The sequence below is a fragment of the Theropithecus gelada genome, chromosome 11, assembly GCF_003255815.1.
Source record: "Theropithecus gelada isolate Dixy chromosome 11, Tgel_1.0, whole genome shotgun sequence".
In the NCBI taxonomy this organism is placed as follows: domain Eukaryota; kingdom Metazoa; phylum Chordata; class Mammalia; order Primates; family Cercopithecidae; genus Theropithecus; species Theropithecus gelada.
The window spans coordinates 18,503,393-18,522,117 of record NC_037679.1 but is presented as its reverse complement, the minus strand read 5'-3'; the positions used below and the strand labels follow the sequence as shown (position 1 = coordinate 18,522,117).

At 33.9% G+C, this 18,725-nt stretch overlaps 1 non-coding gene across 1 annotated transcript; it reads left to right on the top strand.

The window, feature by feature from the left end:
- Positions 1-6,900: 6,900 nt before the first annotated feature.
- On the top strand, positions 6,901-7,008 carry LOC112635631. Its single transcript, XR_003121976.1, has one exon. It is a non-coding gene; the product is annotated as a U6 spliceosomal RNA (small nuclear RNA).
- The last annotated feature ends 11,717 nt before the right edge of the window (positions 7,009-18,725 follow it).

Sequence of the window (18,725 nt, the reverse complement as noted above, 5' to 3'; positions counted from 1 at the left end):
TTGAACCCAAATCCATTACGCCCACTTTGCAGTTTTTATTAGTCAACACCTAGACTACAAGTCATTATGTCCTCTATCTCTTACACTATTCCCTTTTCTATTGATCATTTTCTGCACTAGGGTTCCTAAAATCTTAATTTCATTGACCTGAATCTGTTCCCCCAATCAGACTCCTCAAACTGTGACCTACATAAATGCCATATCTCCTAGAAGATTTCTATATATCTTTAAGATGCTCCTTCAGCTTATTTGACTTAAGTGAAACTGGTTCTATGCACCATATCCCCTTTTCTCTGGAGTCTTCTCAAATTGCTGATGTTCTCATTCCTTACTAATCTTGGGGATGAGTTGTACAATCTTTGCTCCTCCTCCCATTATTAATGCTTCTGCTGAATCACAATTTCTCTATCTTTTGAATAAAATTAAGTCTTTTTGAGATTTATACTACTGAGCTATAGTACTCTCTTCGCTTTCAGCATTTACGTTGATAAGTGTTACTATCTTCACCAATTTTTATGTGGTTCCCTTTCATTTGTTAGGGATTTCATTGCCTGGCTTACAGCATTCCTCTGAAATTCTCTGTATCTGACATCTAGCTATTTTCCTGGTGACTTAAGTGTCCCCATGAATGGCATGTCTGCTCCAGTGGCCTCCCAGGTCTTCAAATTATGACCTTGGATAATTTTCTCTTCCTCTAATTTAGCTACTCTCACCATCATACTTTGGCTCTTGTCAACACATGCAACAACTATAAAACTGAAATAAAACATAAAATGCTACTTCTTCTCAACTTGCTTATTCACATTTTGTCCTTCACAAAATAGGGACCACCTGTTTTGGTGGTCCCTTCACTTCTTATCCTCCTTAGATTTTAAAGTTCATCATTTCAGCAACCTCTTGCAAAACTTAATCCTTTCTTCTTAATTTTTAATTGAACACATCTGCCCAAACCCTTACTGTGAATGAACCTAACCATCTGTTTCCTCTAAGTTTGCACTGATTATCCTAAGAACCCTGAAAAATACCATATTAGACAATGTATGAATTCTACTGTAAATTGAGAAGTAACAACTTCAAATGGGCCCTCATCATGGCCACATTTCTCTGTTTCTCTTAACTCTCTTTTACATTCTCTACTATTATCTCAAACCTTTTCTACTATTTTTTCAGACATTATAATAACCATATCTTGCTTACTCTCATGAAGTCATCTTGACTTCTATTTTAAAGAAAAAAATAAAAAGTATCAGAATGGGATGGTGAGAGCTTCCTTGCCCTCTCTGGGCAGGACTCTCCCAGAAGCTTGATGTGCTCACCAACCTGGAAGCTCCTCAAATCCCTTAAGGGAGGTTCTTTTTGTTTTATAAGTTGTTATTCTTTCAATGTAAAGATTGAGCAATTTAAGAAACAATAGGAATGGTATATTGAGAAAAAGTTTAAATAATAGAAAAATGTATTATTTATGATCTCCAAAGGTGAGAGGGAACAGAGCCCACAGCAGAGGTGGCAGAAGCTACCTTAGGGAGAAAACGAGACATTAGTTCTCTAATTAATAGTATAAAACTAAAAAGGACATGTAAAGATGTGGGTAGGCTGGAATGTTTTAAGTAAAGAAAATGAGTAAGTTTCAATCTGATACTTTTTATTTTTTCTTTAAAATTCATATATATATATATCCATTATATATATATATACACACACACACACACACACACACACACACACAAGCATGTTACAACTATACTGACACAACATAATTTTGGTTACTTTTTGGCAACTGCCTTCTTGCCTTTACCACTATGGTTCATTTAGTTCTGGAGTCTGCCATGTGAGCTCACCTAGGATGGGCAACATGTAAAACATATTTTAACACATATTTTACATATTATATATTTTTATTTTATTTCTCACTACATAATAAATTCTACTTGACATCTTGTCTTATGCATTTTAGTGGCTCTTCAAATTCAAATGTGAGAAACTGAAAGCCTTTGCATCTTCTGTTAATCTGCCTGTAATGTTCACTTCTTCTCTTTATCTAGTTCATTCTTGCTTGCCCTACAGGTTTCAGTTTAAACAAAACTGTTCTTTCTCTTTGACTAGGTCAGTTTTTGTGTTATGGGATCTCATTACATCACTTACATCTCTTTGTTCATCTCAGTTACAAATTACATTTTTATATTTGTTACATTTGTTTGTGTGATTATTGTCTTTATCCCTCATTAAAGAACACATTCCAAGAAACAAGAGACAGTATCTCACTATGAAATTAACACCTAGAGCAATGTGACACATACAGTAGGTTCACAATGAACATTTGTTAAATGCATTTCAATGAGCATGTATTGGACTCTCTGACTTATATACTTTATCATAACATGTTAGGGCAGCACATTCTGTTTTTTCTTTGTGTCCTCTTTTACTCCATACCTTGGACAAGCCTTTTCCGTCCTGACTCTATGGATGTCACAAGTATATCCACAAAACATAATTTTGGTCACCCTTCTGTAACTACTTTCTTGTCTTTACCACTATGGTTCAATCTTCCTAGTATTTAACTTTGGAAGCTACTATATGAGCTCACCTAAGATGGGGAATATGTAATACACAATATTTTAACAAATAATATCTTAATATACTAGTAAAGTAGTAGTAACATAATGAGAAAGTACTATGGTAACAAGAGAGGGATAAGGAGGTTAGGGTCAGACATAGGGAGGCTTGACAGGAAGAAACAGGAGAGAAGGCAGTGACACCAAGAAATAATAAGAAAGAACAAGTGCCTATCTCATTCTATTATACTGTGGACTGGAATTGTCTATAACACAACCTATTTTTTTTTTTTCCAACAATAAAAACTCTCCCTTTAGACATAGGTCTATTTCATGACTCTACCCCAGAAGGTGGTGCTCTCACCACTGTTTCCCCTGCATAAACTCCCCTGGAGAAGAGTTCAGCTTGGTTCACCCTGAGCCAGTCACTTTCTAGAAATACCCCATCATTCTTATTAAGGTGTCTACACACTGACAAGTTCCAAATAGCCCCACCACATAAACATGATACCAATTTTACAAAAGAGAAAACCAAACCAAGAGTTATTATTAGGTGTGCCATCAAAGTCACAGAGCTTGTAATAGTGAAGAGTTTTCAATTCAAGTCTCCTGGTGAGAAATAGCATGATTTTTAACTCTTTCCTAATGCTGCTTTAGCTGATCATGTCTCAATAATGTATTAAACAAATCACTGAAGTTAAAAAGGAAAAGGAGGCCGGGCGCAGTGATTCAACCTGTAATCCCAGCACTTTGGAAGGCCAAGGCAGGCGGATCACGAGGTCAGGAGTTCAAGACCAGCCTGGCCAAGATGGTGAAATCCCACCTCTACTAAAAATACAAAAAATTAGCCGGGCTGGTGGCACGCACCTGTAATCTCAGCTACTCTGGAGGCTGAGACAGAGAATTGATCAAACATGGGGCACAGAAGTTTCAGTGAGCCGAGATCATGCCACTGCACTCCAGCCTGGGTGACAGAGCAAGACTCTGTCTCAAAAATAAATAAATAAATAAATAAATAGGAAAAGGAGACTTAAGTTTATTGAAGCATTTTCTAACAAACTAAGGAAATGTGTTCACCCAGGGAAAGAGACCAAAGAGACCAAAGGGCAGACCAGCTAATTCTGCAATCCCAGGGAGAACCCTAAAGTTATCTGGAGAGAAGGAACATGATTCCAGTAGGTTTAGTCCTTTGCAGAAAATTGACAGATATTCCTTCACCAAAGATATAATGATAAGTGGCTGGATAGAAGTAGATGGCTAGTTCATAAATAAGAGGGCTAAAAGAAAGTAAGTGATTTTCTTAAATACCTCTTGACAAGCAAATAAGGTATTGTGGGGAAGGAAGGACTATACATTTTCCTTAATTAGAAGTGCCAGAAATATGGGAGTAAATGAGTACGATATTTAATTTTACAAATTATATTAATCTTTGTATTACATGAAGCCATCACTTAATAAACACCTTAGTATACTAAAGAGAAGCCATTTCCTTCAAACACTGGAAAAATGTACTTAGATATAAATATGGCTCACATGCTTTCAAAATTTATGAGACTAAGGCCTTGTATAAGTTTAATAAGAAAAAAATTACTAAACATTGACAAAAAATTGTACAGAGTCAAAGTTTATGGCAATATTTAAATCAATAAAACACCCATGTATAAATGTACCCCATTAAGTAAACTTTACATATTTCATCATTATTTAATCAACTCCGGTTTCCCCAAAGTTGTGAGAATAAACTAAAGACACTCATCTTGATACTTTTTCTTATTTTCCTAAGTTGTATCTTACATGATGTCTTGAAACACAGTGATGGATGCCTAACAACACACACTCCCTGCCACACACACACACGTGCCTGCATGTGACCAGTAGGATTCCAAGATGAAACAAGTATGAAAAATACTACCTCTGTTATCCTCTTTTTGATATGTACAATAAGCGTTATCAATTTAAAAGCTCGGAGAAGTCCTACAGTAGAAGTTCTGTAGTATAACTTTGTTTAGGCTTTGTTTACAAAATTGCTTTGAACACAAACCCTTTGCCATGAATATGCATTTACATTTTGCATACTATTATTGCTTTTGGAAGACCGTTGGTGAAACAAAAATCTATTTGTAAACTCCAGAAGTTTATGCTTCAAGAAATATGGTTAAAAAATTCTTATGAATGTATTTTTTTGGAATTCTAACATTTTATTGAGAGAAAAATTATAATTGATGGATTTTATAGCATAGGCTCCCTGAGAATGTGCAAATTTTCTTTCTAAAGTAGTTGACCAACTTCTAAAGAAACTATGTTTAGCAATAAGTAAATACACACATATCAATAACTGCACAGAAAAAAATTGCATCAGATCCTAATGGTGACTCAAATTTTTATTTGCTGACTCAATTAGTAATTCCCATAGTTACTTAAGTACAAAGTTTTCTTCTGCCTTTATTTAAAGACATTGTCTCTACTTTTCGTCAATTGCCTATCTGTGTGTGAAATTGGTAATTAAAAGGAGGCCATACAAATAAGCTTCAGTCTATTGACACTCATTTGAATTCACAAATAGAAATTGGTGGAAGAAGAGGTTTAGCATGGATAGAAAATTAATCGTGTCACAATTGAATAAAAATGCTACCAGTTTAGAATTTTCTGGTGGATGAATTTTTTTCTTTTCTCAAATCCCTAAACTAAACCAATAAAAATTTTTATTTCAGGTGTCAGTATACTTAATATTTGACATAATGGATTTTTCTTAATGGGAAGGATATATTACAAGATAAAGACAGAATTCAGAATTCATTGCCTTTGTCTTATTTTCTCCTACAGAGAAATAGCCTCTATCTTATTTAGTAAGTTTCGCAAACAGAAAGGTAAAGACAGATTCCAGCAGGATGTTCAGATCCAAAATACCGAGACATACAAATATCACGATGAGGAATCAGGAGTAATGCAAGCGCTTGCCCATCCTACTAAACTCTACATGATAAATTCTTTTGAGAGAAATTTCAAGCCCAGGAGGACTTAGTTTTGAAGTGTGCAATTAAAGATATTTGTAAAGAATATCTCAATTGCAATCAGTTTGCCAATCCTGGAGTGTTTACTTGAGATTTGCCAAAGTATGAGAATAAAATGTTCTGTTTTTAATATATGTGGAAGAAAACAAAATCACCATGAATGAAAAATAGTGGGACATTTATCAGGGAAAAGTGTTCATCATTTCTAAAGTTTCTACACATTTATGTATTCTAGAAGTGTAACTTTAATAAGTGTTTCTGTTTAAATATAGAGCATTTCTATTCAAATTAACATTTCTCAGGATAGGCAAAAGAAATGCAATTTAACAAAATGCCAATGAATCTGAGAAAAGGGTTGTCTAGCATCTGTAATCTTAGTGAAATAAGAGGAAAATAAAAGTATCACACCTACCAAGTTTAACATACAAAAAGTAGATTTGGTGATTTAAAATTCCAAGTAAAAGTGTTGGGAGCCAGATGAGTATGGCAGTTAGGATGCTCCAACTACAAGTGATAGAAAATCACAGTTTCAATACCCTTAATTGGGTTTTATTTAAAAATTTACTAATTCACTAATTAAGAAACCAGAAAATAACAGGAAAGGACAAATTCAGGATTGGTTATTCCAGTGACGTGAAAAGAAAATGAACAATTTAGTTTATTCCCGTGTCTCTGCTCTACCGCCAATCCCCACACTCACTGACTTTGCTCTTTGACTTACCCAGTGTTCCAGACATAACACTCAGACATGGCAATGATGACCACCAGCAAAGGAGATTAACTCTTTTTGTATTTTGATTTTAAAAAGTGAAGAAAATTTTCCAAGTGTTCCCCCAATATATTTTTCTTCTCATACAATTGTCCAGAACTACAAACTATTTCCATATTTTAAGATTATTGGGTGGTACAATGGAACCTCCATCTGCTAGCTGAGACAAATAAGGATTCACTTTCTTTTATCAGGGATGGACCGAATTCTTTGAGTGCAAAGGAGAGAAACCTGAATAAAGTCGAGACATTTTGGGATGAGGTCAGGTGGTGGAGAGCAGCGCGGTAGAGAGTGGATTTTCATAGGCCACCTGAAGTGTATATTATGATACAACCTGCTGTTTTTAAACAATATAAATAATTTTCTTAGAACATTTGCATTATAACTACAAACATAATCATCTAGATGAAATAAATATGGTGATCTTTAACTGCTTTTATTATTTTATTAGGAAAGCACTTAATGGTTTCCTACTAGTTGCCAGAGGGTCTGCTAGAAACTAGGAATAAAATGTTATTTTTATTCTGAGTAGTGTAGATGTTAAAGGTATATTAAAAAATCACTTTGCATGCTTGTTTCAGCAGTACATATACTAAAATTGTAATGATACAGAGACAATTAGCATGGCCCCTGTGCAAGGATGACACAAAAAAGAAAAAAGAAAAAAAAAAAACACTGCTATGTAGACTCTAAATTATTTGCTTATACTTAGTAGTCTATTAAAAATTATTTTAAAAGTTACCTCATAAAGAGAGTATTGCTTTTCATTGACCTGATATAGAGGAACAATTAATGCAGAGGATTCCTATAAGGAGGACACAATGTCTAATGTAGGGAGTAATGTCACCAAACTGAACTCTTCAATATCTAAAACAGGAAGTATCACAGTTATGTTTTTATAAAATATGTTTCAACTTGGCCAGTGGCAAAACAGCAAATGACAATTCTATTTTCCTCCTTCTCTCTCTCTCTGTCTCTCTCATGCACACACACACACACACACACATACGCACACCTGAAAAGGGCAAAACAATGTGGCCAGGCAGGCACCATACCTATCAAATAGCCTGTTTCCAAAGTCAATAGTGGGTTGTAAATAGATTCTAATAAGACAAGGAAATATTGAGATAAAGTTAAGCAAAGTAAATGTCTTTACTAAAGGACTTCTTAGAGCTTTTACTATGTTAATATGCAGTTATCTAAACAGCTAATATTTATTGAGAATTTACTGAATGCTACATACTGGCTGGCATACAGTGCTTTAAATATTTTTTCTGATCAACACGATAATTCTATGAGGTAAGCACTAGTTGTAATTTTATTTTAAGATAAGAAACTGGAACCCAGCTAAAGGCTGAGTTGGGGAATAGGGCAGCAGTAAGAAGGTGGCTATCTTCTGTAGTTCATTCAAGAGCTTACTTAGACTTCAAAATTCCTTACATAGCTGAATGGAGGGCTTTCTAGAAATAAGATTATGATTTCTCTCATAAAGTAATTCTGGGTCTGTTCTTCCATATACAACATGAACACAATAATTGTAACCCAGAACACTGTTAAGCAGATGAGTCCATTACAAGAAACATGAAAAATCTCAGTGAAGTATCTATACAATATCTATATAACATGAGTCTATTGAGTCAAATTATATAATCCTAACTTATTAAATACTTGATGTCTTATATTGGATATTTGGATATAAGCCCATTAATTGATAGGTTTCTGTAAAAGTGATTTTGAGTTTTGGTGTAGTGGATGTATTTTTAAGGGTTGAGTTTCTTATTTTTAGCATAAACATATACTATATATGTTAATATCAGCTCAGACAGGCCAAGCAAAAATAATTTGTACATGAAAATAATGTATTGCAAGATTATTAAAATAAGCATAAACAAACCAGAATACAGTTTGGCCTGTTTGAAGTTTGTAGTAACAATGCATGTATTATAATTTTACAATAATTACCTTAAGGAAATTGTATAGACATGCCACTTAAGATATTATACCCTGAATTCCAAATGTAGTATTATTACTATTAAGATGTAGAAAAAAAGATTAAACTTATACACAGAGGGCCCTATATATTCTATAATTAGTGTTTGCTTTTATAAGGAATAGTGGGAAAAAGCAAAAAAATGATAAAAACATAAACACATAATTGTATATAGAAAAGGAAAAGTGAGGTAAAAAGAATACTCAAGACTTTAATATCTCTACCAACTTTGTTAAAGTATCTAGTATAGAATTAAAGGGATATATAATTGAATTAGATGTTTTGCAATTGATCATATTAATACTCAATACACTAACATTTGTAGTATTGAAGTATAGAGAAATAAAATTGACAGTCTGTATATGATTTAGACCCACTAAAGTGTCAAATAATAAGCATGTATTTAAAACAGATTTTTTATTAGTTTTAATCTTGAAAGTAGCTATGAACTGTGCCTTGGAGCATTTAACAATATTTAATCTGTGAAAACATGGCGAATGGTAAGTCCTTACACAGCTTGGAAGGAAACATATGCTCTACAAGAGATAAGTGTAAATATGTATATTCTGAGTAGTTTTTCATTTTTAATCTCAAGTTCTTTGGGGTAAATTCTATTTTTGAATTTTAAGCATTTTGTTCAGCTTATTGCAGTAAATTATCATGCTTCCACAATTATTACTTCTTTTATAAGCATTTTTGCGATGAAAAGAATGCCAATTCTTATCACATTAAATTGCCTTATGAAGAATTATCAACTTTTGTTGCTTCACTGCTTCCTTTCACATCAGTGTTTTTTTTTTGAAGAGAACTATTTGCTCCATATCAGCCTGGTTTATACTAAGCTATTATCCATTAATGTTTGCTATATACATTGAAATATGGTATCTTCTTCAATGCATGAAATACTCTATCTTGCATGCTTTGATAATGTCACAATATGAGTACACTATTGGTGATTCAATTTGTATTAAGAGATTGTTGTCTCTCTGAGTATTTTCTAACAGGGATCTTTCAGACATATTTAAAAATGATGATAATTTACATGGGTCTCTCCATAAACATTTTTGTTATACTGTACTGAGAAATTCTGTATTTTTAAATATGAATTTTTTCTTCTCTTGAGAAATTTGAGTGGCAGCTATTCACTGCTGAAACTAGGTCATCAGTATCAGACTACAGTTTGTCAGAAAATACGTTTAAAAGTTAATCTAGGAGTATGGTGTGAACCTATTAATAGTAAATGACACTACTGACAATTTCAAATTTAGGACATTCCCCCATGAGTGTAAAACAGTAAATAAATAAACATTTTGTAGGAAAAATAGCATTTCTGTTGCCATTCTTTTGTGCATATATATTAAGTTTAGCACGCTGAAGCACAATTTTGTTGACCTTTTTCAACTTCACCTAAACATAAACTTTCTTATCAATTCTTTTAAACATTGGACATATAAATTTTTTCAGATTGTATTGGATTCAAGCATCTAATCTGGAGATTAAAATATAATAACCTGCAGCACAAAGTCACCTTGAGCTTTGTATGGAAAAAAATTTCTATGATGTTTCTCCTCAGATAACTGAAGTGATATAAAATAGAGACTAAGTTGGAATGAATGATTACCTCACCCTCTGCCTCCTGGCACCAATATTTTGGTAAACTTTATAATTTTATCTAGTTTCCCTCAACTAAGTTCTGTGTGTACTTAGGCATAGAAGGTAAACTACACCACGCACTCACTAGACTGATGGAAAAGAAGAACTTTCCATGAGATGGGAAATTTCAAATACTCTTGGTCAAGAATATATATATAACCTTCTGTCACCTTCTTCATTTATTTGATGACCCATCATGGAATATTGACTAGAGTAAATTATTGTGGTTTATTTGGGCTGGTCTAACAGAGACAAAATTCACCTTGTGGGATCCTGGTTGGGGAACACCTTAAAGAAATAAACAGCAATTCTTGAGAGATTTCAAGAACTGAGTGAGGCTTGTGTAACTTGGATGGAAGAGGCTGTGTTTTAAAACTCCACGGACAGGAAGAACAGCACATTCGTAATCGCAAATGCTGATTTTTAATTAAGTTGCTTCTTTCTCAAATATTCTAAGAGTTTAAAGAATATTGCATTTAAAAAATTAATATGTTTAATAATTCTCAAGGACGCATTTAGACCAATTAACACAGAAGTAAAATCAACAACTGTCTACTTAGTTACTAAAGGCCTGATCATTCAATCAAGTCAATGATGGTTAATTTGTGTGTGTGTGTCAACAGACTGGGATAAGGGATGCCCAGATAGCTGATAAAATACAATTACAGGGTGTGTCTGTCAAAGGTGTTTCCAGGATGGATTAGCGTTTGAATCAGCAGATTGAGCAAACAAGATCCACCTTTATCAGACCTGGGTGGGCACCATCCAATCATCTGATCTGTAGCAGGACCTGATCAGATAAGGCAGAGGAAGTGCAAGCTCTTTCTTAACTGAGCTGGTACTAACATTTTCTCCTGCCCTTGGGTATAAAAGCTCCTTGTTCTTGAGCCTTTGGACTTAAACTGAATTACACCACTAGCTCTCCTGGATCTCCAGCTTGCAGACAACGTATCATGAGACATCTTAGCCTCCATAGTCATGTAAGCCAATTCCCACCACAACCCTCCTCTTAATATATCTAGATATTCCTGCTGGTTCTATTTCTCTGGACAACGAGGGGACACAATTCCAGTATGAGGAAATTGCATAACTAGGTTTTGGAATCTTACCCCAAGACCGTCATTCCCCCTTCATTCTCCCTAGAAGATGATTTGGCAAGTGCCTTCTGTTATTAGAGAATGTCTTCTGAAAGGAGGCTGAAACAACATCAACTTGTGAGATTCCATAAGTTGCTTCAGTCTAGAAAATCTACCTTGGTGCTGAGCACTGTCTCTCTCCTCACTCCAAGTAATGATAGGGTAACTTTGTTTTTGCCCTGAGAGTTAGCCATCCTGAGAAACTCCTCAGTCTAGGCAAACATATCTGCCTATTACTCTGGTCTGTATGCCAAGATCTAGCCTACCATTTTTTTCTTTTCTTTTCTTTTCTTTTCTTTTTTTTTCTTTTCTTTACTTTTCTCTTCTTTTCTTTTCTCTTCTCTTCTCTTCTTTTCCTTTTCTTTTCTTTTCTTTTCTTTTCTTTTCTTTTTCTTTCTTCTTTTTTGAGAGAGAATCGGGACTACTGGTGCATGCTACCATTCCCAGTTAATTTTTGCCTTTGTTTGTTTGTTTGTTTGTTTTTGTAGAGAAAGGGTTTTTGCTATGTTGCCCAGGCTGTTCTCAAACTGCTGGGCTCAAGTGATCTACCTGCCTTGGCCTCCCAAAGTGCTGAGATTACAAGCATGAGCCACTGCGTCCAGCCTAGCCCAGAATTTCTGACTTCTGTACCTCAGGACCTAAATGCTCAAGTAGTATTTCATACAGCAACCTATAATATGTTTTAATATTAATAGCTAACTGATACTTAACATGTACTATAAGCAAGGCACTCTTCTTAGCGCTTTTATAATATTTACTGTTTTAATCCTTAGAGCTGTAAATCAAACAATTCTGTGAATACTTACCCTCTTTCAAAGATGAGCAAAAGAGGCACAAAGGAAAAAATAATAACCTGTATAAGGTCGCACAGTTAGTAAGTAACAGCGTGAGAATCAAAGTCTGGCTCCAAAATACTCAGATTTTGTCAATATCTGATACTGTTTTTATATTACCTTTAAAAACAATAAGCTTTTCTTTCAGGTTTTAGTAATAACAATAAATATCCCTGTCACTGAGGCTGAAAAATTTCAGAATTTTTTTACTTCTTCCTTTACTTTGCTGATTCTGCTTTCAAAATATCTCCCCTCTAGGTTCTCTTCCTTTGATTGCAAATTATTCTAGATTCAACTTGGGTATTTGTTTCTACCTACTGGGACAAATACAGTATTCTGTGGATATTTTCATAGCAGCACATATAAATATGTTGCTTTCTTGTAATGGCAGTAATCATGTAACATTATATGATTGTAGCACAATCTATTTGCAAGATGGTCATCCTTTGTTATATAATCTTTTAATCTTTGTCAATATGGCATTAGAAGATTTGTTTATGTTACAAATATGTTCCAGTTTCCATGTCTTTTGATTTTTTTTGAAGATACTTTTACTATTCAAGAGTTTTGACTTTCTAACTGGTCAAATAATTCAATTTTTTTTTCTCAGCAGCTTCTCTGTTTTCTGAAATGCATAAAAGCGTTATGAAACAGAAAAAGAAGTCCAGCTTTTTCTCCTGCTACTTTTAGGTTGTTTGTTTACATGTGTGTATAAATATTTCCTTGCTTTGGGGGTGTTCAGGTAGTTATTCTTGGCTTTTTGTGTTGTTAGTTTGTTTTACATTTACACTTTTTTTCTATCTAGCATTTGTTCTTGCTCAAGGTAAAGTAAGGATTAGGCTCTGTTTTCCTCTTGATATGCTCTGCAAGTAATCCCAACACAACTATTGAAATATTTCCTCCACTGATTTGAAATGCAAACTTTATCATAAACTAAAGGTCTAGTGATTTTCAATTAATTTTTTCAGGTTTTCCAGTTGTATTATATTTACATTAACTACAAATAATGGTACATTTTTCCTTCTCTTTTGAAAGTATCTGATATTGTCTTGCTTAATTTCACAGTCATCTAAACCCAATATACAATAAGTACGGTGATAATGAAAATCCTTGCTTTGTTTCTAATTTTAATGAGACTATTTTTTAATTTTATCATTCAGTTTTAATCTATAATTTTAATTTTACTTAGGCTTTTAAAACTAAGTAACATGTGGTGAGTTTCATCAAATGTTTTTTCAGCATCTATGAAGATGATTAGTTTTTCTCATTTCACCTAGTAATATTGTAGATTTTATTAATGTCTTTGCTAACACCAAACCATGGGCTTTAGTAGAACCATGCTATTGGATCATGTTGTGTGTTTCTTTTAATAACCAACTCGATTCTATCTGTAAATATTTTATTTTGCCTTAGTATTAATACCATCAATATTTATAACAGAAACTGTTTTGTAGTTGTACAAATATTTTAGGGAATATATTTATAAGCTTTTAATATCAATTTTAGAGTACACTTTGTAAAACATGTTTGGAAGCTTGCTTTCTCTAGGTTATGAAGCAATTTAAACCACTACAATTCAACATGTGGCTTGTTAACTAACAGCATCAGCATCACCTGGGAGCTTGCTAGAATCATACATCCCACCCAAATCAATGGAATCAGAATCTGTATTTTAATAACATCTCCAGATGATTGGTAAGTTTGAGAACACTGGTATTAATAATATAAGATTTTATGTTTTTGAAGGCTTAGTAGAATTCACCAGAGAAAAAATGCCCTAGTGCTCTGTATGTGTATATATTTGGAGAGGGCAAAGGACAGCTGTTTGACAACCTTTCTTATTTTCTAACCAAAACGTTGGTCTGTTTATTTAACCTGAAGTCAATTTGCCTAATTTATATTTTCTGAGAAAAAGACAAATCAAGGATTGCATAAATTTAATCAAAGTGCTCTTTTTTTACTTATTTTTATGTCTTATAAAAGTTTGATGTTTTTTCTCCTTTTTTTTTTTAGTATAAATTATGTGCATTTGGGCTTCACACCTTTATTCTACATTATGTTACTTACTGCTCTACTTTTCTTTTCAAGGAAGCAAACTTGTATGTGTTGGTTATATAGTTTGATGGTATTCTTGACTATTAGTTTCTGTATAACTATTTATTTCTTCTTTTCATTTACTTACTTTTCATGAATTTTTTCTTGTTTAAGATACCATATGCAATTTATGAATTCCTACATTTCTTATCTGTTTGCATTTTCCTTTTTGCACAGACTCTGCTACTAAAAGCTCTCAATAAAAATACAGTGTTTTAATTTATAGCTAATGTTTGAAATTACCATTAATTCCCAGTAATCCTTTAATTTCTGCTTTCCCCTTGATCTAATTTGTGAAATAAAAAACAAATTTCTTATTTTAAATTGATGTGGTTGGATTTTGAGTTTTTTCATCTTGGTGGTTTATCCCTAGTTTTCTTGTACATTTGTCCCAGAATGCGGTTGTCCTTGCTATTTCAGTAGTTAGAATGTAAGAAAGTGTCCTTTAGGAACTAATATTTGGTCAATGTTTCATGGGAACTTGATGTTTTATTTTAGGATGTAGTTTAATATGTTTTTAAGTTTACTTTAATAATATTGTTTATATTCTTAAATGTTTTTGTTTACTTTGTCTTGGATTGAGAGAAGTAAGCAAAAACATTTAATGATACATAGATCTTTATTTTATTCTCTTCATTATAAGTGTCACTGACTATCTTCTATTAATTAAACAGGCTGGTTTCTTCTGTAAATTGCTATTGATGCAGGAGTTTTGCTCCTTGATTCAGCTAAATCCAGGTTCTTGTCTCATGACCAGGAATAATTAGACACACAGTCACATTGAGGCATGGTGAGGAGGGCAGAATTTATTAAGCAAAAAGGGAGCTCTCAGCAGAGAGAGGGTCCTGCCAGCAGGATCCCACCTCACAGATCACATACCAGGCCACCACACACGAGATGAACAGGGTATCCTCCCATGGATGAGGTGTAAATTCCTGCTGGCTCCACCCCACTCCCACAGTGCATGTGGGCCTCCAGTCCATTGCAGGCATGCCCAGGCAAGAGCCTGTGAGGGTTTTCTTATCTGCAAAAGCACATCTGGTGCAAACACTAGTAGGGCAGGTTGGAGATTCTCCAGGAACTCTTATTTATCTGCCTAGGCATTTGTCTGCCTCCTGCCTCTATCACTAGTATGTGAATGTTGCTCTTTTTTCCTCCTTATTATATGCCTACATAATATAGAAGTTTTTTCATCTTCTACCTCGCTAATCATTTCTAAATTACAGGTGTGGCAAATAGTTTCTTGATCTGTCATTGTTTTTTTTTATGTTTTATGGTATTATTTTGGTGAAAGAAGTTTTGCATTATGATTCTAGGTAAATATGTCAATCTTTTCTCTTATGGTTTTTGCTCTTTGTGTCTCATGAAATAAATCCACTTCTACTCTCAGGTCATAATGATATATTTCTATAGTCCTGTATATATTTTTAAATATTATTGAGCTTTGAATGAATTCTCTCCACAATTCACTTTTTTTATAGAATGGAAGTTAGAGACTCCATTTTAATTTTTTTCCTCTGGATAACCAATTGTCTTAATATATTTATTGAAGAGTATATCCTTTTTACAACAATCAATGGTGCCACCTCTGACATAACTCAAGTTGCCATATATGTTCAGTTCTGGTCCTGAACTCTCACTTTTGTTCTATTGATCTCATTATTCATCACTGCACTGAGATGAACTGAGATGAACTCAGTGCAGTGATGAATAACGGTTTAGAAATTGTCATCTAGCTTACTTTGAGGAGATCAAAATGATCATATTTTCTTCCCCTTTAATAATTCATTTACCAAATAATAACCACCTGCTATAGGCCTAGAAATATTGATGCTAGAGAGAATTCATAGTAACTAAGGTAAATTGGCCTTAGGAAGCTTACATTTTGTGGAACTATCAGGTAATTAACAAATACGTGTATAATGCAATGTTAGTGATAGGAAATATATAGAAATATAAACTGAATGAGAAAATAAGACAACAAGAATGGGCTATCTTAAGTAAAGTCAACAACAAAAGCACTCTCTTTAGAGGGAATGTTTGACTTGAGAACAGTGAAAGGAAGAAATAAACTATGTAATTACCTGTAGTAAGAATATTTGGGAAAAAAGGAAACAAGTGCAGAGGCCCTGAGGTGAAAATGCATGTCTTTGAGAAGCAGAAGAAAGCATGGTTTCACTAGAATGGAGTAAACCAGTGTGGAAGGGAGACAAAGAGGCCAGAGTGAGAGACAGGAAACCTTATACCTAGGGCTTTGAAGGTTACAGTAAGAATTCTGGATTATTTTAAGTGTCTCTGGAAGACTTCTGAGCAAGAGACTAATAGAATCATTTATATATGTCAATAACATTGTTCAGGATGCTGCATGAACTGCTTCTAGGAAGGCACATGTAGAAGCAGATTTGGAAGCAATTTAAATGATCTGGGCAAAAAAGATTTGGCTTAGATTGGGATGGTTGCAACGGAAGTGGAGATAAGTGATTTCATTTACTACATACAGTCAGTCCTCTGTGCCTGCTGTTTCTGCAACTGTGGATTCAACCACAAATGGAAAATGTTAAAATGTGTGTGTGTGTGTGTGTGTATACAATATCACAATAAAAGTAATATAATATTTAAAAAAATAATACAGTATAACAGCTATTTACATTCTATTAGGTATTATAAGTAACCTAGAGGCCATTTAAATTATACAGAAGGATTTGCTGTAGGTTATATGGAAATATTATGACACTTTATATCAGGGACTTGAGCATCTGCAGATTTTTTGGTATGGAAGGGTTCTGCAACCAATTCTCTGCAGATACTGAGGGACAACTGTATTCAAATGGAATATATATATATAGCATCTGAGAAATTGTAAAATATGTAAAATATAACTGAAAAACTCTTGTTAACATTTTCTGAGGAATCGTGAGGTTTATTTGTGACCTAATAAAGACTGGAAGAGGAGCATGTTTGGAGAGAGAAGAAATAGAAAAAAATAAGTTTTTTTTTTTTTTTTTGGAATGGGTAAGTTTGTCATATCTTCTAGAAATTCAGGTGGAGGCATTGAGTAAGCAGTTGAATATATGAGTTGGAGATCAGGAGAGAAGCTGAGGCCAGCAGTATCAATTAGATATGATCGCCTAGCTTTGAGTTTAAAGCGCAGAAGAGAAATGCACTGGAGTCTTAAAGAATTCCAATGTTTAGGGGTAGGAAGATGATGCGTATCTATCAAAGGAGACTGTGAGAGTCAATAAAGTCAAGGGAGGACCAAACCAAGTCCAGAAATTGATTTGTACTGCTCAAAGAAATCAGAGATGACACAAACAAATGGAAAAATGTTTCATGCTTATGGATAGGAAGAATCAATATCGTTAAAATGGCCATACTGCCTGAAGCAATTTATAGATTAAATGCTATGCCTAATAAACTACCATTGACGCTCTTCACAGAACTAGAAAAAATTATTTAAAAATTCATACAGAACCAAAAGGAGTCCAGATAGCCAAAGCTATTCTAAGCAAAAAGAGCAAAGCTGAAGGCATCATGCTGCCCAACTTCAAACTCTAATACAGGGCTATAGTAACCAAAATAACATGGCACTGATACAAAAACAGACACGTAGACCAATGTAACACAATAGAGAATCCAGAAATAAGTTCCCACATCTACAGCTATCTGATATTTGATAAACCTGACAAAAAACCAAGCAATGGGGAAAGGATTCTCTATTCAATAAGTGGTGCTGGGATAACTGGCTGGCCATATGCAGAAGGTTAAAACTGGGCCCCTTCCTTACACCGTAAACAAAAATTAACTCAACATGGATTAAAGACTTAAATGTAAAATCTAAAGTTATTAAAACACTGGAAGACAACCTAGGCAATACCATTCAGAATGTAGGCATGAGAAAAGATTTCATGATGAAGATGCCAAAAGCAATTGCAACAAAAGCAAAATTGGCAAATAGTACCTAATTAAACTAAAGAGCTTCTGCACAGCTAAAGAAATCATCAACAGAGTAAACAACCTATAGAATGGGAGAAAAAATTTATTCTGCATCTATAAGGAATTTAAACACATTTACAAGAAATAAATGAACAACCCCATAAAAAAGTGGTCAAAAAACATGAAAAGATGCTTTTCAAAAGAAGATGTACATGTAGCCAACAATCATATGAAAAAAAAAAGCTCATCACTGATCATTATAGAAATGCAAATCAAGACCACAATGAGATACCACCTCACACCAGTGAGAATGGGTATTATTAAAAAGCCAAAAAATGACAGGTTCTGGTGAGGTTGTGGAGAAAAACAAAACTGAATGTATATACACTGTTGGTGGAAATGTAAATTAGTTCAACCACTGTGGGAGACAGTGTGGCAATTCCTCAAAGATCTAAAGACAGAAATACCATATGACTCAGCAATCTCATTACCGGGTATATACCCAAAAGAAAATAAATCATTCTATCATAAAGATACAGGCACATATTATGCTCATTGCAACACTATTTACAATAGCAAAGACATGGACTCAACATAATTGCCCATCAGTGATAGACTGGATAAAGAAAATGTGGTACATATACATCATGGAATACTATGCAGCCATAAAAAGAATGAGATCATGTCCTTTTCAGAGACTTGAAAGGAGCTGGAGGCCATTATCCTTAGCAAACTAATGCAAGAACAAAAAACC